Consider the following 21,159-nt stretch of genomic DNA (forward strand, 5'->3'; position numbering starts at 1 on the left):
TTTAAAACAAATTAAACCTTTTCGCTGCACCTGTCAAATTTAAATTTTACAATTGAAGCACACTGTTGGAATATTTAGGCAGTCTACTGGTTGGACCACAGGACAAGGAATTAGGAATAAGCTTAAAACACTGAGGGTATGTCTATACAGCAACTTGATCTCCATGACTGACCCATGCCAACTGACTCAGGCTTGCAGGGCTCGTGCTGCAAGGTTGTTTCATTGTTGTGTAGACATCTGGGCTTGGGCTGGAGCTTGGGCTCTAGGACCCTGTGAGACGTGAGGGTGTCTAGTTGCCATGTAGACATACTCTGAGGGTCCATTTTTCTGCGATATTGAGCACCTGCTATAAGAATATGAGTATAGTTTATTTAAAACCTAGCAAGAAGCCAGACAACAAGGGTCTGTGGAAAATTCTAGGCAGATGCTCTGCAGTAAAGAAGTAATTGTGTAGCTTTAGGGATAATAATATTTTTATCATTCTAATTAAAAGTTTTTGTTCAATGTCACAATAAGGAGATTTTTTTGTGATTCTTAACAATGGTCACATGATATCCACAGTTCTCACTGACTTCAAGCCCAAGGTGTCAACATTAGGGCATCCAAAATCTGAGCTCCTTAAAATTTTGTCCTAGATGTCTACGTACATCAGTTTATGCGTCTGTAAAATAGAGGGTGTACTGTAATAAAACATACCACAGGACTGTTCCGAGGTTTAATTCAAGGTGGTAGAGTGCTTTGAGGTGCTTTACCACCTGTTGTAAATCGCCATCTGCCTATACTCACTAAAGCTTGCTAGAGATAATAATAGTGGGGGATTTCAATTATCCCCATATTGACTGGGTACATGTCACCTCAGGACGAAATGCAGAGACAAAATTTCTTGATACTTTAAATGACTGCTTCTTGGAGCAGCTGGTACAGGAACCCACAAGGGGAGAGGCAACTCTCGATCTAGTCCTGAGTGGAGCTCAGGATCTGGTCCAAGAGGTAACTATAATAGGACCACTTGGAAATAGAGAGCATAATGTAATAGCATTTAACATGCCTGTGATGGGAAGAACACCTCAACAGCCCAACACTGTGGCATTTAATTTCAGAAAGGGGAACTATGCAAAAACAAGGAGGTTAGTTAAATAGAAATTAAACGGTACAATGACTAGAGTGAAATCCCTGCAAGCAGCATGGACACTTTTCAAAGACACCATAATAGAGGCTCAACTTAAATGTATACCCCAAATTAAAAAACACAGTAAAAGAACTGAAAAAGAGCCACTGTGGCTTAACAACCATGTAAAAGAAGCAGTGAGAGATAAAAAGGCATCTTTTAAAAAGTGGCAGTCAAATCCTACTGAGGTAAATAGAAAGGAACATAAACACTGCCAAATTAAATGTAAAAATATAATAAGAAAAGCCAAAAATGAGTTTGAAGAACAGCTAGCCAAAAACTCAAAAGGTAATAACAACATGTTTTTTAAGTACATCAGAAGGAGGAAGCCTGGTAAACAACCATTGGGGCCCCTGGATGATCGAGATACAAAAGGAGCACTTAAAGACGACAAAGTCATCGCAGAGAAACTAAATGAACTCTTTGCTTCAGTCTTCACGGCTGAGGATGTTGGGAGATTCCCAAACCTGAGCCGTCTTTTGTAGGTGACAAATCTGAGGAATTGTCACAGACTGAAGTGTCACTAGAGGAGGTTTTGGAATTAATTTAGAAATGTAACAGTAATAAGTCACCCGGAACAGATGGCATTCACCCAAGAGTTCTGAAAGAACTAAAATGTGAAATTGCGGAACTATTAACGATGGTTTGTAACCTGTCCTTTAAATCAGCTACTGTACCCAATGACTGGAAGATAGCTAATATAACGCCAATATTTAAGAAGGGCTCTAGAGGTGATCCTAGCAATTACAGACCGGTAAGTCTAATGTCAGTACCTGGCAAATTAGTTGAAACAATAGTAAAGAATAAAATTCTCAGACACATAGAAGAACATAAAGGGTTGTGCAAAAGTCAACATAGTTTCTTTAAAGGGAGATTGTGTCTTACTAATCTATTAGAGTTCTTTGAGGGGGTCAACAAACATGTGGACAACGCGGATCCAGTGGACATAGTGTACTTAGATTTCCAGAAAGCCTTTGACAATGTCCCTCACCAAAGGCTCTTATGTAAATTAAGTTATCATGGGATAAGAGGGAAGATCCTTTCATGGATTGAGAACTGGTTGAATGACAGGGAACAAAGGGTAGGAATAAATGGTAAATTTTCAGAATGGAGAGGGGTAATTAGTGGTGTTCCGCAAAGGTCAGTCCTAGGACCAATCCTATTCAATTTATTCATAAATGATCTGGAGAAAGGGGAAAACAGTGAGGTGGCAATGTTTGCAGACGATACTAAACTGTTCAAGATAGTTAAGACCAAAGCAGACTGTGAAGAACTTCAAAAAGATCTCACAAAACTAAGTGATTGGGCAACAAAATGGCAAATGAAATTTAATGTGGATAAATGTAAAGTAATGCACATTGGAAAAAATAACCCCAACTATACATACAATATGATGGGGGCTAATTTAGCAACAACTAATCAAGAGAAAGATCATCATGGATAGTTCTCTGAAGATGTCCATGTAGTGTTCAGCGGCAGACAAAAAAGCAAACGGGATGTTAGAAATAATTAAAAAAGGGATAGAGAATAAGACGGAGAAAAAAGTTGAAAAAAGTTTCCAGGTCCGGAGGAGATCCTGGTAGAAGACCGGCAGCTCAGAGAGGTCTCGCGGAAAACCTCTTGGACAAAGATAAAAGAGCTGCCGGTCGTATCGGAGCCCTTGGAAACGGGGCAGGAAGGCATGCGCCAATATGCTCCACGTCGAACTACCTGCACTATAAAGGAGCCTCTGCAGGGCCTGGAGGCGGAAGACACGGACCTGAGTGTGCAGACCCTTCAGGCCCTGCCCTCCTTCCTTCAGGGGTAGATGAAGAACCCCAACAGGGGCCCAGTGCATTCCTGACCAAAAGAACTCTAGAATCGATGTCCGGAGGTCGGTCAGGAAACCTGGGGCCAGAATCAGGGTGTTGAGCCGATACCAGAGCGTGGACAGGACTAGTTGGTTAAGCACCAGTGCTCTCCCTTGGAGGGAGAAACATTGGAGTAGCCCTGTCCATTTCCGGAGCCGCTCTATCACCCCGCCTTCTAAATTTTGCCAGTTCTCCGGCGGAGAAGGGTGCGTGGCAGAAAGGTAAACGCCTAGGTAGGGCAGTGGGCCCGCGCTCCACCGGATGGTCTGAAGCGCGGGTGGGAGGGAGATCACCCGCCGCCAGTCCCCCACCACCAAGCCAGAGCTCTTAACCCAGTTGACTAGGGTGGAGGAGGCTGCCGAATAGATGGCCTGGCAAGCCTCCACCCCCGCCAAGTCCCCCGGGTCCTGGACCACGAGGAGCACGTCATCGGCGTACGCCGACAGGACCAGCCGCAGCTCCGGCTCCCACAGCACCAACCTCCTGCTGAGGAGACAGAGGAAGGGCTCGATCGCCAGAGCGTACAACTGGCCCGAGAGGGGGCACCCCTGACGTACTCCTCGCCCGAAGCTGACCGGTTCGGTCAGGGTCCAGTTGAGCCTAACCAGACACTCCGCGGCAGCGTACAGCACCTGGAGAAAACTCACAAACTGATGTCCAAATCCAAACGCCTGCAGAGTGCCCAGGAGGTACCCATGGTCCACTCTTTCGAACGCCTTCTCCTGATCAAGAGACAGGAGGGCGAACGACAGACCATCTCTACACCCGAGTTCCAAAAGAGCTCAGACTAGAAATAGATTGTCAAAAATGCTGCGACCCGGGACAGTATAGGTATGGTCTGGGTGGATCATGTCCGCCATCACGGACCCTAGCCGCAGTGAGATTGCTTTCATTACGATTTTGTAATCCATCCTAAGGAGCGAGACGGGACGCCAATTTCGTAAATCGCGGAGGTCCCTCTTCTTCGGCAACAATGCGAGCACCGCTCGCCTGCACGAAAGAGAGAGGACCCCGCCCTGCAAAGACTCAGCCCAGACAGTGGCTAGGTCTGGGCCAAGAATGTCCCAGAACGTGCGGTAGAACTCCACGGTCAGCCCGTCCATGCCCGGAGATTTATTGGTGGGCATGCGACGGAGGGCTTCTGAGAACTCGGCCAGGGTGAGAAGCAGCTCTAGTCGGTCTCGGTCGCCCATGCTGACCATGGGGAGTTCCTCCGAGAGCACCCTGCAAGCGCCAGGATCGGTCGGATCCGGGGAGAAAAGGCTTGTGTAGAAGTCACAGGCCCTCCCACACATCTCCACCGGATCCATGAGGGGGGTGCCATCTTCTGCTAGAAGGCAGGTGACGTGTTTCTTGGCCCCCCTCGTTTTCTCCAGGGTGTAGAAGAAACGGGAGCCATGATCCATCTCCTGAAGGAGGCGGATGCGGGATCGAACAAAGGCACCTTGGGCCCGATGGTCCTCGAGGGCCTGGAGCTCCTCCTGCTTCTCCCGGCACGCTCCGCAGAGGAACAGGTCCTCGGGGCTGGTGACCAGACGCCTCTCCATCTCTAAGACCTCCCGTTCCAACTGCTCTATCTCTGCATTTCTCCGTCGGCTGGTGCCCCGGGTGTAGTCATGGCAGAAGAGCTTGGCGCGCACCTTCCCTAGATCCCACCATCGCCACGCCGAGGGAAAGGCACGCTACTGCTCTCACCAGGCCAGCCAAAACTCCTGGAAGGATGTCACAAAGCCCTCATCCTCCAACAGGCTGTTGTTAAAGTGCCAATAGGCCGGCTCCAGCCTCTCTGCACGGAGGGAGGCCGTTATGGTGGCTAGATGATGGTCGGAAAATGGGGCCGGCCGAATGTTGGAGGAGTGGGCCTTTGAAAGATGGAAACAGGATAAATAAATACAGTCCAACCGAGAGTGGTGTGACCGATGGGCCTCCACCCAGACAAAGTGGAAGTGTCATCTGGGTGGAAGTGTCATCTGGGTGGTGGTCACGCCAGACGTCAACTAGGGAGTGATGTTCAACTATTTCTCGGAGAATATTCGCAGCGGCCGGGCTCAGCTTGGCCCCTGAGTGGTCCTGTTCCTCGAGGGTGGTGTTAAAGTCCCCTCCCAGGACTAAGCACTCGTGAGAATCTAGGGTGCTGAGGAAGTCGGACACCCGCTGATAGAATTGCGGCCGCTTCGGGCTCGTTGTCGGGGCATAGATGTTAACGAGGTTGACCACGAGGCCCTCCATATGGATTCGGAGATGCAGCAGGTGGCCCGGCATGGCCTCAGTGACCCCTAGCACGTTGGGCCGTAGGTTGGGGGAGAACAGGGTCGCCACTCCGCTTGTCGGATCGTGAAGTGGCTGAAGTAGACCCCGTCCCCACACTCCAGCCACCAGCTGTCCTTGGCGGTCGGATCCGTATGGGTCTCCTGCAGAAAAACCACAGAGTACCCCCCTTCCCGAAGGTAAGAGAGAACCTGGGACCTGCAGAGAGTCCTCCTACAGCCCCTGGTGTTCAAGGTTGCAATAATGAGGGGCGTCATGCGGAGGGCTGGGGGGTTGGGGGTTTCTTGTTGGCGGGGGTGTTCGCAGCCCCCGGCGGGTCGCGCAACAATCCGTGACCCATCCCATAAGTGAGTAAATCGTCACGGAAGCTGCAGGCCCACCCGTAGGCCGCAGCACCATGCCTTCCTTTCCCTTTACCCTCCTTTATAAGGGCCCTTGTGGCCTGGAGGATTTGATCAAAGTCCCCCCATAGCTGGAGAGCTAGCTGTACCCTGTTGCGGGAGCCACAGATGTCTTCTAAAAACTGTTGCAATGCTTTTTGCAGCTCATGGGGAGGTGGGGTTGCGATTTCCGGGTTATTCCCTGGTGGGGCTTTTGGTGCAGCCTCGTGGTCCGCTGAGGCGGGCAGGCAGAGTGCAGACCACCGGCGGGGCGTCTGACAGGCTAAAGTTATTAGGTCCGTCTCAAGCCTTGGGGTAGAAGAGGATGGCGGAGGGAAAATTGCAGCTCCTAATGGGTTGCAGCAGGAAAATGCAAAGGCTGCTCCTTGCGGGGGATCCGCAAAAAAAACAGGAAGGAAATAACCCCAGGGGTGGCAATAGCATTGCAGGAGGAGGTGGATTGGGCAGGGACAGGGGTGGGAGTGGGGGCGGGGGCAGAGGCGAGGCTCTGGGCTTCGGGAGGCAAGCAGCTGAGAGGTGGTGCCTCCCGAACAGATTTGAGGGTTAAGGGGGTGGGGAGGGGGCTCCCAGTGATGCTAGGTGCAGGCTCTGTGGTGGATTTGGCAGCCATGGCCTCAGGTGGTGGACCACCTTCTGCAGGGTGCTCGCCCGGGAAGGCGGTTAGGGGGAGGGAGCATGGGGAAAGGGGGATTGGGGTAAGGTTGCCCAGATCGAGGCCAACCGGCAGTAGGTCATTCTCTCCCTGGGTGACCGGGATCAAACCTAGGGCCTCGATCTCCTCATACATGGAGGAGAGGTCATCTTCCGCCACCCCGGGTGGCTCCACTCTGGCGCCCGCTACGAGGATCGCTTCAGGGTTTGTGGGGGGTTCGGGTGATATTCGGGCAGAAGGGGCTTCCTCGGGGGTCTCGGAGGGGAGGGTCTCCCATGGAGGGGAGATTCTACTTTCCAGTACTGTTTTGTCTTCCCCTCCCGACACCGGCGGATGGATCTCACTTGTGGGCATAGCGGAAGGCTCAGTGTCAGTGCCTCCCTTCCTGGTCTTCTGGGGGGCCTCCGCATCGGATGGGTGCAGTGGAGCTCGAGCCTTCCGCTTGCCTCGCTTTCCCTGGACTAGGGTCCAGCCCTCCATAGAATCGTCTGGGGGCTGGTTAGCAGGGGTCGTGTCGGGGGGCAGAGGCAATGGTTCAGGGGCTTGGGGGGGTAACGGTGAGGAAACATGATGGGGGGGGCGGTTCTCCTTGGGGCGGGCCCTCTCCTATGCCCGGTAATATCTTTGCTGCACCCTCCTCCATAGGCTCTGCTGGATGGTTAACAGCAAGGGTGGGGCTCCCTCGCTCATCTGGGTGTTGTAGGGGAGGTGTCTCTTGGGCCCGGGCAGGAGCAGCGGTGGATCAAGCAGGAGGAGAGGTGGTTGCAGATCTCGGGCAGCCAGGGGCGTCGGCAACGACAGAGCCGATGTCCTGCTGGGTCTCGGGGGTCTCGGGTGCCCCTCCCCGCTGGGTCAAAGGGCAGTCTCTTCGGACATGCCCTGCTGATCGGCAGAGGTAGCACTGGGCCTTTCCCGTGGAGTAAAAGACCCGATAGCGGGCTCCCTGGGAGGGGACTAGGAAGGACCCCTCAAACGCCTCTCCGTCATGCGCCGCTGCCGGCGGTAGAAGCTGCACTTGCCGGTGGAACGAGAGGACGTGACAGAGGGTGGGGTCGTTGCAGCCCAACGGGAGAGGGCTGATGACAGAAACGAGTTTCCCCAGGGTGGAGAGAGCGGGTAACAGGGCGGCATTGGGTAGAAAAGTAGAGACGGAGGTGAGGACTAGGCGAATGCCCAGGTCCTCTGGCGGGTCCAGGGGGACAAACACCCCCCTCACTGCCAGGCCCTTCTCCACCGCCTGCTGGGTGGCAGCCTCCGATGCTAAGAAAAAGACAACCTTCCTGTACATTTTGGAGGCCGCCACAATAGCCGTGGGTCCTACCACCCTCGCCAACGCCTGCACGTATGTCTCCACATGGGGCGAGGCGGGCACCAGGAGGCAACGGACGCCGTGCTTCCTGGTCATGGTGGGAAAGGGGCCCCGGCCGCTAGTGATGGTAGCAGAGACGTGGGTGGGCGGGATGACGAGGCGGCAGGCGTGCGAGGGGCTGCCACCGCCCAGGCATACATCCTGGGGGCCGGGGGAGGGACGCTCGCAGAGCTGGTGGAGGGAACAGCGGGGAGGGACGCCATGGTCGATGATGAGGCTACAGCGGTGGGGACAGCCCCTGCCATGGAGGGTCCGGTGATTTTAGCGGGGCCCTTTCCTTTCTTCACACCCTGGCCTTTCCGGCCAACTGCGGGGGGTTTCCTAGAATCTAGGGGGGCGGTGGGCGTAGCAGCGGCAGTAGTCGCCCCGATGCCTCCTGCTGCCGATGCCCCAGCAGGAGCGGTGGCAGGTGTTTTGGCAGCAGTGGTGGGGCGGGTTTGGGGGTTGGGCAGGGGGGTAGCTGGGGGAGGGGCAACTGAATTTGTTACAGGGGCCTCGCCCCTCTCATTCCCCGCCATTGTGAGCAGGGAGAGACAGGGAGACACCAGAAGGAGGAGAGGGGAGGGGGAAGCAGATTAACCACTCCTCCCTGCTGGGCTGCAGGCGGGTGGGGGTGCCAAATGCGTCAGACTGGACGGGGGAGGAAACAGGAGTTGGGGTCCGGTAACAGGGGCAAACTGCGGGGTAAACAGTCCAGGGGGGATGTGGACCCACGTGTGTTTGTCCGAAGAGTCTCGTTTGGTCGGCTGTTGTGTCTGGTCCGGATGATGGAATTCAAAGCAAGCAGCTGACGCTAGAGGCAGATGGCAGGTTGCCAGCAGGGACGGATGGCGGGGGGCCGTGACGGTTGTAGTAGTGTGGGGGGGGCACCGATGGACCGGGGGGGGGACAGCTTCGTGCCACACCCCCTGTGCCCCTACAAGCGCAGGTAAGACACAGTCAAACTCCCCCCACACGAGAGTACAGTTCAAAAGTTACTCAGTCTTACGGCCCCCTCCATGATGATTTGTAGCTTCCCTGGGCGATGTCTCCGGCAGCTGTCTTCTCTCTAGGTCTTTGTGGAGCATTCCAAAAATGCCAAGCAAAGATAAGAAGACGATTAATTGCGGGTCCACAAACAAACAGCAAAACGGTTGGGTCTGGGGGCGTCCACTCCCCTCCTCCGGGAAGCGGGTCGGCAGTCCTCCCCCCTCCTCCGGGGGTTGCAGCTGAAGCAATAGCAGCGTTTGAGGACAGGTGTGAGGGGGCTGGCAGGCAAGCTGGCAGCCAACCAGCACTCAAACGGCAGCAAAAAAAAAAACAGCAAAAAACAAAACAAAACAAAGAAAAAGCGTCTGGCCCGGTCGGGGTGGAGGGGGGAATCTGAAGCAAGGGCAAAAAGCAAGGAAAGCCCAGGCCAGAGGGCAGCAGGAAAGTGATATAGGAGAGATATGTAAGTCCCAGGCTGGGAGAAGCCTTAGTCCCTGTAGAGGGAAGAAAGGTTTCTATAGATTAATTAAAAGTACCTGAAGCCAATTAGAGCACCTGAAGCTAGTCACCTGATAAAAAAATCCTGCTTCAATCAGCCAGGGGAAGGAGTTGGAGCAGTGGTTTGGCATTGGAGCAGAGAGCAGTTTTAAGGAGTTGAAGTAGAGGAGAGTTTGGAGAAGTGCAGTGGCTGGCTAGAAGACCAAGACCCTAGGTTAAGAGACACCCGGTTTGTGCAGGGAGAGCGGGCAGTAAGCCCCACAAGCTGAAGAGCAGGAGAGGGAAGTAGCCCAGGGCAAGGAAGCACTAGTTCAAGTGGTTTACCACTATCCCTAGGGCCCCTAGGCTGGGACCTGGAGTAGAGGGCTGGCCCGGGTTCCTCCCTCTCCACTACCCTTCTCTGGGTTCCTAGTGGGAAATTGGATACCCTAGTTCAGGGGCAGAAAACTGTGCCTTGAACACACCCCTCTCGCGCCCCCCCCCCCAAGAAGAGGACATGCGGGACCCGTCGTAATCATACCGGCAATTTGCCACAATATCATATGAAAAAGTATGTCCTTTTATCAATTTTAACATACTACTTTTAATTTACTGTCCCTTCATTCTTGTATTATGAAAAAGATATATAGGAATGCCTGAATTATCTTCTCTCACATACCTACACATACCGCTGTCAGAGCCTCTCTTATCCATCTCCTCTCTAAATGAAACAATCTGTCTTTTTTAATTTCTCTTCATATGAAAGTCATTCGATGCCTCTAGTCATTTTTCTCACCTGTTTCTGAGATCCATGTATTTTTCTCCTCTATCTTTTTAAGATACGGTAACCAGAAATGAACATAGTATTCCAGGTGAGAGTATATAATTGATTTATGTATTGCATTATAACATTTTCTGTTATATTTTCCATCCTATTCCTTATACATCCCAACAGTTAGTTTGCTTTTTTCGACTGTCATTGTATATTGAAAAGGAATACATGTGGCACCTTAGAGACTAACCAATTTATTTGAGCATGAGCTTTCGTGAGCTACAGCTCACTTCATCGGATGCATGCATGCTGTAGCTCACGAAAGCTCATGCTCAAATAAATTGGTTAGTCTCTAAGGTGCCACAAGTACTCCTTTTCTTTTTGCGAATACAGACTAACACAGCTGTTACCTGAAAATTGTATATTGAGTGGAAGTTTACATGGAGCTGCACACAATGATGGTCTTTCCCCTAAATTGCCACAGTTAATCAAGGACTCAGTGGAGCGTACAAGGTATTTGCATTATTTTTTCCAATGTGCATTGCTTACATTTGGCAACAATGAATTTCACCTGCTATTGTGCTACCTCTCTGGGCTTTGGAAACCTTACTCAAGTTTTTGAGCACTAGCTCACACAAATGGGTCTGCTTGTGTAAGTGCTTCAGAGTCATCTATAATTTACTCTTCCAAGCAGGCTCATTAACTTCAATGGGACTATGTGTGTGAGTTAATGCTCATCAACTTGAATAAGGTTTCCAGAATCTGGCCCAAAGCCCCTACTCACATGGAGTAATTGATAACTTATTTCATTCACAGTCTATTGAAATCTGTGATAGTATTTCAGGAACAGCAAATTCCTCAAAGGGTGACAGAATCTAGCCCTAAATGATTTTGTGCCACTTTTAAATGTTCACCCTATTGCTCTGCACTGTATGCTCTCTCTCTCTTCCAGATCATTATTAAATGTATTTTGAACAAACGGATATATCTGCAGAATGAAAAACTGTGTATCATTGCTAAAGTATAACTGTAGGGCTTTTGTGTTTACTCAGTGACTGATTCCTCAGGGGGTCTCTAATCGGATGCAAACTATTTTATGTTTTACTTTTTCCTTTCTTTGCTTGCCTACTACTTAACCAATTACAATCAGACGAGTCCAGGTGGTAATCAGTTCAGTATGAAATTGTTTTCACACTATAATTTTGATAGATGTTCCATGGTAATTACCACTGTAACATCAGAATTAACAGCAGGGATAATTAACTGTACTCACTAGCCCCAGAGCAAGATGACCCTGTGTATTACCTTCTTGAGTAAGCAGAATGGTTCTTCCCTGGCTTGACATTCATGCACATTTGAAGTACTGAGCACTTTAAAGTAGGAAAACAATTCAATTCATACCAAATGTATCAGACATGGATAAATAATAAATGAAAGCCTATTTTAAAACCTAGTCAGAGAATATATGAATTTGAACAGATTAAAAATGCTAACCTCTTGTTTACAGAAACATAGTAGTTAGCGAACATATTTTCCTCTAAAAATGATAGAATATTAACTTCTTAGGGATGTCTCTCAGACTAGACCAGCAGTCTCAAACTCAACTGACTGCAAGGGCCACATGAGCACTAGTACATTGGCCCGAGAGCTGCACCACTGACCACCCCCCACCGGTGCCCCAGCCCTGCCCCCACTCCACCCCTTCTATGAGGCCCTGCCCCTGCCCCGCCTCTTCCCACCCCTTCCCTGAAATCCCCACCCCTAACTCTGCCCCCTCCCTGCTCCCAGGGGGTGCAGGAGGGGTCCAGGGTGCAACAGGGAGCTCAGGGCAGGGGGTTGGGGTGCAGGAGGGGTGGGGGTGTCAGGGGGCTCAGGGCATGGGATCGGGGTGCAGGGTGGGGCAGGAGGTCAGGGTGTGGCAGGTGGCTCAGGGTAGGTGGTTGGGGTTCAGGAGTGGTGCAGGGTGCAGCAGGGGCTTATGGCAGGCGGTTGGGGTGCAGGAGAGTTGTGGGTTGCAGCAAGGGGCTCAGGGCAGGAAGTTCGGCTGCAGGAGAGGTTCAGGGGAGTGGGTCCAGCCCGGCCCACACCAGGGGCAGGGCAGGCTCCCTGCCTGCCTGCCCTGTCCCCATGCCGCTCCAGGAAGTGGCTGGGACCTGGGGGGGGGGGGGCACAAGGGTCTGTGTGTTGCCCTGGCCGCTCCTCCAGGTACCTCCTCTGAAGCTCCCATTGCACACAGACCCCTGTGACCCTCCTCCCACAGGTCCCAGCCGCTTCCTGGAGCGGCACGGGGGCAAGGCAGGCAGGGAGTCTGCCCTGCCCCCGTGCATGCCGGGCCGGAGCCGCTGTAGGTAAATGTGTGTGTGTGGGGGGTGCCACGGGGAGCTGGCGGGCTGCAGAAAATAACCCTGCGGGCCCCATGCGACCCATGGCCTGCATGTTTGAGACTCCTGGACTAGACCGATTTCTGTGTGTGAGGGCTGCATTCATACATTTCAATTAAAATATTACATCCAGACCCTGATCTACAGCTGTGGAGTGTTCAGAATAGCTCAGGAGAAAAGGAATGTGAAGGTGGCTTCATGACATCTTTGTGTTACCCCAGTTCTGATGGAGTCCTGGCACTGGGCTAGTCCCTGCCTAAAGGCTACTCTAATGCTTTGCAGCTGCTAATGTCCACAGTAGGCCTTTCCAGTAGTTAGGAACCACCAAGACATAAAAACATCATGGTTATGTCTCTCCTGGCCACATATCCTGAGCTAATAGCTGAGACGATGACTGACATAGGAAGCCTTCAAGCTCCAGCCAGTCCTGCTTGTTTTTCAGTGTTCAGTCTAAATTCAGCTCCCATTAACTCCAGGACTGAATGTAGGTCCCTGTAGTTTTGCAGCCTGTCTTAAAAAAGCAGTGACAGATTAAACAAAGGCTTGTAAAGATGTGTGCAGCTAAAGGTTACAAGGACTATTTTAATTTATTGTAGCGTGCAAGATGAGAGTTAACTTGAAGACTCTGTGAGAAATTAATTCATTACCATGTGTGGTGTGGCGTACAAACATCCACTAAACTGCACGTGCTGCTTTTATCATTTATTTCCATTGAAGTCTCTCTGTTTAGATCATGTCAAGTTATAGCACATTCAGGGGTAAAGCAAGGATTTCTAATTTACTTCTCTCCACTTTGTGTGTCTCTTAAAACAGCCTATCTTGAGGTCACAGATACTTCACAGATAGGGAAGTTTATTTCATTTTGGAGGTTTATCTATACAAGGTCACTTATTTCTTCTATGAGTAAAATGTTACCATGTAGCCAATAATGGAAATGTTTGATAATAAACTGCTTAATGTTACTCACCACCTGATTTATCAGAAAAATATCTAATCCCTTATTTATAGGCTGCCTGACTTTGTTGTTGTAGGACATTTTTCTCTTTTACTGTACATCCAATCAATGTCCTTAATAACGTCATTGGATGAAGTTTTCTCTTTGAGAATACATTAAATTGTATTCTTCTCCTTAGGAAGTGCACATTTTTGGTGGCTGAGCTTATTCTCACTGACTGAATTAGCAGAAAGTCTGGGTTGAATAGAGTACCAGGGTTTACGATTTCCATCCTTGAGTTCTCAAAAAGAGAATCAGTTGTTACAGTCCTGATGTCCAAAAAGATGATCATTGGGCATTGAAAAGATATTTGGTTGCTGATTTGTATGTGTTTCTAGCTAGAAAATTCATGAGTCATTATCTCCATAAAGAGCTCTCTTGCACATTAATTAAGAGTCAGATTCTGTCTGATCTTTCTCTGGGTGCACTGTGGGGTGGGCAGATGGAACCTTGGCCCAAATCCACAAAATGATTTAAACATTGCAATATCTATTGTTTAGGTGCTTAGAAAATAACTGGAACAACAATGGGATCCACAAAGCCTGAGTTAGGCTCCTGGGCACACAATGCATGGGAAGAGACAGGTGCCTTAGAATAGGATCCACAAAAGTCAGCATGCTAAGTGGTTATCTTGCCTGTGGGACACTATCTGCTAGGCATGCTCAGAGCACATGTAATTTCACACAAAACTGAGGATGAGTACCCAACTCTCCCTTATAACCTTTACCCACTGTTTTGAGTACAAAGGGCCATAACTAGGGTAGGGCAAATGGGGCAGCCACCCAGGATGCAGAGCCAGGAGGGGCACAAAAATGGGGTAGAGCGCAGGATCGGGCCCCGCAGTGTCACCCTCCCCCCCACAGGATTGGGCCCAGTGGTGTCAGCCCTTTCTCCGCCCACAGGATTGGGCCCAGCAGCATTGGCCAGAACCTGGAATGTTTAGTGCCCCCACCTCCCTGCAGGATCTCAGGCCCATTGACCCTGGCCAGAGCAGGGTAGGAGCCAAGATCACAAATACATACGATGCATGCATGCACACACTTGCCTACACAGAGACACTTTTTCATACACTTTCTCAGGGCCCTACAGGAGAGGGGTCCTAGGAGTCCCCACAGGGCCCCAAGAGGGGCAGTCTCATTCTCCTCCTCTCCCTTCCAGCAGCCCCATTCCCAGCACTCGGAGATGGGGATAAATACCTCTAACTCTTGGCTGCCAGTGATGGGGTGACAGACCGTGGGTTGCCACAGGGGCAGGTGCTGCAGCTCAAGCCCAGGCACAGGAGGAGCAGAAGGAGGAGAAGAGGACCAGCAGAAGCAGGAGAGGTGCTCTACAACTCCTCAACAGCTGCCTGCTGAGCACTCGAGAGTCACACTAGGTCGTCCCCTGCCCCGACATGGCCAATGGGAGCTGCTCCTGCGGGCTGGGTGGAGACAGCACGCAGAGCCTCCTGGCTGCCCCTAAGCCTATCGCACATGCCGGGGAAGCCACGCAGCACGGAGGCTAGCTGGGAGCCTGCCAGCCCCACCACGCAGTGCCACCAAATGGACATTCAACAGCCCGGTTAGTGGTACTGGCCAGAACCACCAGGATCCCCTTTTGACCGGGTGTTCCAGTCAAAAACTAGACACCTGGCAACCCTAAGGGAGGCAGAGAACAGAGGGAAAAAACCCAGCACAGGGAGATGCAGAAGGGGTAACAGTTACCCCATGGAATGAAGTACCTGCCATGTTAACAAAAATAGGGTAGGAGGAAGAGGGACTTTTTTATTTCACCTTCTCCAAGAGAGTATGTCTCATAATCTGCTTCCCAGGGCTCTGTTCTTAAAGGCACAGACAACTCAATGCTTAGACACAGCAGCTTCTCTCTATCTCATATAATGTGCTGAGGTGCTATAGGAGACTTTATTCAGTCAAATATTTTACATACATCCCCCAAAAAATATATGTCACACAGTCTAAGTATTTAAAAGAATCCTTTATCAGTTTATATGTTTGCATAAAGTCTCACAGCAGTTCACAAATGTGTCTTATCTGCTGCTGTAGTTCACTGAATTGCAGTTCCTTTCTTGTAATCCATTTTAAATATAGTTTTGCTCCTTCTAATGGTTTACTTTTTAAAATGTTATTTTTATTACTCTTAACACACCATCATTTACCTTTGTCAACATTGTGCAAATGGACGTCACTGTGCTATTTGGATATTAGGAAAAACTTTTTCACTAGGAGGGTGGTGAAACACTGGAATGCGTTTCCTAGGGAGGTGGTGGAATCCCCTTCCTTAGAAGTTTTTAAGGTCAGGCTTGACAAAGCCCTGGCTGGGATGATTTAGTTGGGGATTGGTCCTGCTGTGGGCAGGGGGTTGGACTAGATGACTTCCAGAGGTCCCTTCCAACCCTGATATTCTATGATTCTATGTAATTTATATTCAAATAATCATTGAACATATTTATAAGTAAATAGCTGGTAGTAGTTTTAGCAATTACATCTGTGATTCTAGTATAGCACTTCGTCCGTTTTTACTGTGATTTTTAATTTAGAATTTTTAATTCTATTTGTTTTTCTTTTTCTTTTTATAGTACACATTTAATGTGCTGGATCAGGTGACTTCCAGTCTGACTGATTTCCTAGCCTGGGGTCAAAACTTCTTCATTTTCCACTATATGTCCACAGCTTGAATACTGCATGCAGTTCTGGTCTCTCCATCTAAAATATATATATATATATATATATGAATTGGAAAAAGTACAGAGAAGGGCAAAAAATGATGAGGGGTATAAAACAAATTCAATGTGAGGAGAGGTTAAAAATACTGGGATTGTTCAATTTAGAAAAGAGATGATTTAGGGGGGATATGATAAGTCTATAAAATCATGAATGGTGGGGAGAAAGTGAATAAGGAACTGTTATTTGCCTCTTCACATAGCACAGGTATCAGGGATCACCCAAGGAAATTAATATGCAGCAGGTTTGAAACAAACATAAGGAAGTATTTCTTCACACAACACAGTCAACTTGTAGAACTCATTGCCAGGGGATGTGGCAAAGGCCCAAAGTATAACTAGGTGTGAAAAAGAATTAGACAAGTTCTTGGAGGATAGGTCCATCAAAGAGTATTAGCCAAGATGGTCAAGGAGCAGCACCATGCTCTGGGTTTATTTAACCTCTGATAGCCAGAAGCTGGGACCAGATGACAGGAAAGGGATGGAACATTGAATAATTGCTCTGTTCATTCCCTCTGAAGCATCTGGCACTGGCCACTGTCAGAAGACAGGATGCTGGGCTAGATGGAGCATTGGTATTACCCCATATGGCCATTATTTTGTTCACTGGTCCTTATTATGAGCTATATATAAGTGACACAGTAAAGCCATAAGAAAACAACAAAAGAGGACCTATTTAGGGCATAGAACTGAGACGTAGTTTCATATCTGAAAACAGTATCATTTCTCTGCATTGCAGCAGGGGAGATGGTTTTGGTCTGACAGCTGAAGTCCAGCAATGGTTCTAGGGCAGAAATTGAGAATACAAAAAACAAAAACAAAAAAGTTTGAGTTGAATGAGTTTGTTCCTACAAGAATATATCTTAAACGTGCAATGTCCTCCAAGAACATCTTCCTTGTCTACCGAATTTGGAAATACCTAGAGCTGAAAAGATGGACAATATGGTTCCTTAAACAAATTCACATCCCTCTTATCATATTATCAAAAAGGATATCTGTTATTGTTAGAAAAGGCATCTTATATTGATTTTCAAAGATCTACTATTTTTTTTACTCAGAAAAAAGGATCTGAACATTGGCCTTAAATTCCTTAGTATGTTGTCAGATCTGTATTTATTTGTTCTGTTAAAAATATGTTGTGCCTTTCGCTCTTTGTGCAACAGTAATGATATAAAGAAATCACATGTCCAAATAACCATGTTTACTAAATATATACCACATGCAAGGGATACTTATAAATATACACTATTACTTTGGCTAGTTTAATAGGAGCTGTTAAAATCTATAATCTGCTGAGTAGTCTAACCCAGTCAGTTTCAATAAAACTGCCACCTTTCTGTCATCAGTTATTCCAATACCCATTTTATATTGTTCCACTTTTTCAGTATATGTGTAGTAGTCCTCTCTTGAGCTACCAAACAAGTGCATTGTTCCCAAATAGCCAGACATTTTTAATCCTTATCTTTTGATTGAACAGTTTACTCACAGTTAGAGCTAGACCAAATTTTTTCAACATTTTTTTTTCTGAAAAATGCATTTTTGGGGCCCCAAATTATTTGCTGAATTAGGGTCAAAGTCAATCATAGTTTTGTTTGGAAAAAAATGTCAAGAGTCAAAATATTTTTTAATTTCAAATTTGGCCAATTTAACCCTCCTCCACCCACCTTAAATGGCCAAATCAAAATGAAAAACCCGAAAAAGTTGATTTTGAGTTGACCAAAATATTTTGTTTGATTTGAAATTAATCAAAAAACAAAAATAATTTTGGATAGATTCAAAATGTTTTGCTCCACTTGAAACCTTTTTTTTTTTAGTTTTTTTTTATTTGAATCTAACCATTTTTTCCCCTGATGTTTAGTTTCAGATCCTGAACTGAGAAATCCATTATCTGCTCACCATTCCAGTAGCTGAAAGCTGCACTTTCCTTTAGTTTCACTTTTACTGGACCTCTGCAGTCACTGACTGCAAAATTAGCATGCCACACATTAAATGGATTAAAAACTGCCTAAGTGATAGGTCTCAACTATAACTGTAAACAGAGAATCATCACTGAGCAGATGTATTTCTCGTGGGGTCCCAGAGGGATTGGTCCTTTGCCCTACACTATTTAACATTTTTATCAATGACCTGTCAGAGAACATAAAATCATCACTGATAAAGTTTGCAAATTACACAAAGTTGTGTCCACACTTGAAGCTTGAGGTGTGATTCCCAGCTCAAGAAGCTAGCTTAGTGTCACAATGCCTAACTTCTTTTGTGCATCTAGCATGAGCCTTTTGGCTTTGAACTCTATTTCATTGTATTCCTGGAGGACCCCATTCTTGCTACCAATTATTGTGCTTTCTCTTTGACCTCCAGTTTATTTGTTGCACAGATCACATGGTGCTGCTGCAGCTCCTCCCTGGCATCATTAGTAGCTGTCTCCATTGATACAGCAATTGCTAGTGCACATTTTAGGACCAAATCAGCCTCAGTCAGTCTCTGAGTTTTGGGTGCTTCATTTTGCATACCACGCATTAACCGACCCCTTAATGTATCATTTACAATCTCTTCAAATTCACAATATGCTGTTAATTTCTGTAGTACATCCACATAGTCAGTAAATGTTTTGTTTCCATTTTGATTCCATTTACAAAAACAGAAGAGCTCTGCAGTGACCAGAGGCTTTGGGGATAGATGATTTTGTAGAATTTTCACAATCTCAGCAGACCTATGAATTATTGCACCTCGGCAAAGGAAGAAATTTTGACGGGAAACAGAACTCAGGGTGAAATCCTGTTCACACACACACACACACACTTTGCACAGAGTTTAACACATTCATGCTCTTCTACTTAATCATCTCAACCACAGGAGAGTACAGATCATATAAAACAATAAACACTACATGCATATCCCTGGTTCAGTTTCCTCATCATCCAGGGCATTTGGGGGTTAGACTCCCGTGGGTTTGTCCAGAGTCCTTCTGCTTCAGTGTATGGCTTGTAGGCTGCCACATACTGGTTTGCTTCTCCCTCATGGACTGGAGGAAGATGCCAGTGAGCTAACCATCTTCTGTCCTTATAAAAATTTCAGCTACCTGTCTCAGGTGACACCCTTGTCAGCTTCCTCACATGAGCACAACTTCACGCCATGTGACTTTGTTGCCAAGGTGTCCTCCCCCCTACTCTAAAGCAGTCCTTCTGGGCAGGGATCAGTCTTTTGTCTAGAATGACTAGATTTCCAACAATTCGGTACTTAAAGTCAACTACTTTATATTGTCAGCCCTGTATCGTTACATGTTGGGACTTCAGCCCAACATGAAAGGTAACAGACAATAGAGAAAGCAAAAAGCTGTACAGTCCAAATGCAATGTGCAGCCTGACACAGATACATAGAGTTTACAGTTCATAAACTATACAGACATATTCCCAAATCATCACAGCAGGCTGCATCAGAAGCCAGGGAGCTGTGTGGAACAGGCTCTGACTGTCAGATACTGCAGCTCGGAACAAGTCTGTGTGAGATTTATGGGGAAGCAGGGCACGGAGCTAGTGGAAAGGGGCCTAATCCTGATCCTAATCCTAAACACTACCTGATCCTGTCTTGGAAACCTGGAAGGTCCTATTTGCTTTGAATAAAGCCGGGACTGGAGAGGACATCCCAGGTACCAGGCCTGGAAAGCCTTAAACTTGACAGGACTGTCCCCAGAGGCGCAAATAAAAACTGTTATAGTTCTATTTTGAGTTGTAACTGTTTAAGCCACTGTACCTAGGGTACCTGCAACCCTTCCCTTTTGTGCCAGCCCTAGTAAAACATCCTTTCACTTTAGGCATGTGTCTGACAGCTGATTGGGGCAAACCAGAGTTAATACCTGAAGGGCCTAGCAGCTGAAGTGCCTTCAACACTTGTCTCCAAATTGTGGTACACCTGGATGCTACTGGTACTTTAGAGGTTTGGTGTACCACAGCACTGAGCAGCTAAAATAGTTACACTCACTCACCTGTGCATACTTACCTCAGGTCCTTGGCTTCTTTGTTGTGGTGGACTGCTTGCCTAGCATGGTGTTATAATTGTTTCTGTGTCCTAGCGCTCATTACATCGTTGGGCTTCAGTAGATGATTCCTCAAGGTTGACTCTGTATACAGACTCGGTTCTTGTTTCCATGTTTACGTCCCTCCATACTGCCTGTTCCTTCTAGTTTTTGGGTGCTGCTTTGTTTTCCTGTTAATTACACTCTTCCTTTCTGTGAGTTTCACTACACTGACTACTGCCATGGTGATGTTTCATACATTGCATGCTGGGTAATCATGGGAAAATGTGGATTTTTATATTTTTTAATCAGAGAATTTGGGGGGGAGGTTACCATGGTAAACTAGGATCCCAGGTAATAACACAAGAAGATTCTATATTTCTAAATATAAAGTGGCTATTTAGTAAGATGACTATTTATAGATATGCTGCAACTGCAGCTAGCCTTCAAGCCATGTCCAAACAGACTGACTTGCTAGTGCCTTCTATAAACTTTTCTCTCTTGCAACGTGTGTTCCTCTCCTCCAAGTTCCATGCAGATTGCTAGACCACCTACACCCTCAAAGTGGATGTACAGACCTTGTTCCAGAACTCAGAGTCTTCATGACAAATCACCACATTTTGGAAATAATTTATTTTAGAATAAAATATTGTATTGTTTTCACTCAGGTTTTCAATACTATTTTGTGTGTCTCCAGTGGAGAGGAAAATATTTGCAATCAGAAAAGCATGAGTTTTTGAAAGGCTCCCTTTGTTTTCAGTTGTCATTTCACTGCAGACCTGGATAATGAAGAGAGGGAGAGAAGCCCTTTCAATCAAGAGGAAGCTCCACAAACAAAGATAGAAGGCATCAAAGAACACATTAGGAACCACAGTGGGTGTAAAGTCAGAAAAAAACAGAGATGAACAAAAGTATTATCATAAAAACACTGAAAAGATCAGAAAGATTGCAAGGACTGAGAAAAGATAAGGAATTTGAAAGATCAAGGAACACAAAAAAGAGAATCAATAAACAAAATCATTAAAAATTCACAAAAAAAGTGTACAACTTAACATCAATTGTCAGGAAACTTACAACACTTCTATACAGAGATTATAAGGGGCTGACAGTGAGACAGGTTATATTTT

Source organism: Lepidochelys kempii, chromosome 1 (genome assembly GCF_965140285.1).
Source record: "Lepidochelys kempii isolate rLepKem1 chromosome 1, rLepKem1.hap1, whole genome shotgun sequence".
Taxonomy (NCBI): domain Eukaryota; kingdom Metazoa; phylum Chordata; order Testudines; family Cheloniidae; genus Lepidochelys; species Lepidochelys kempii.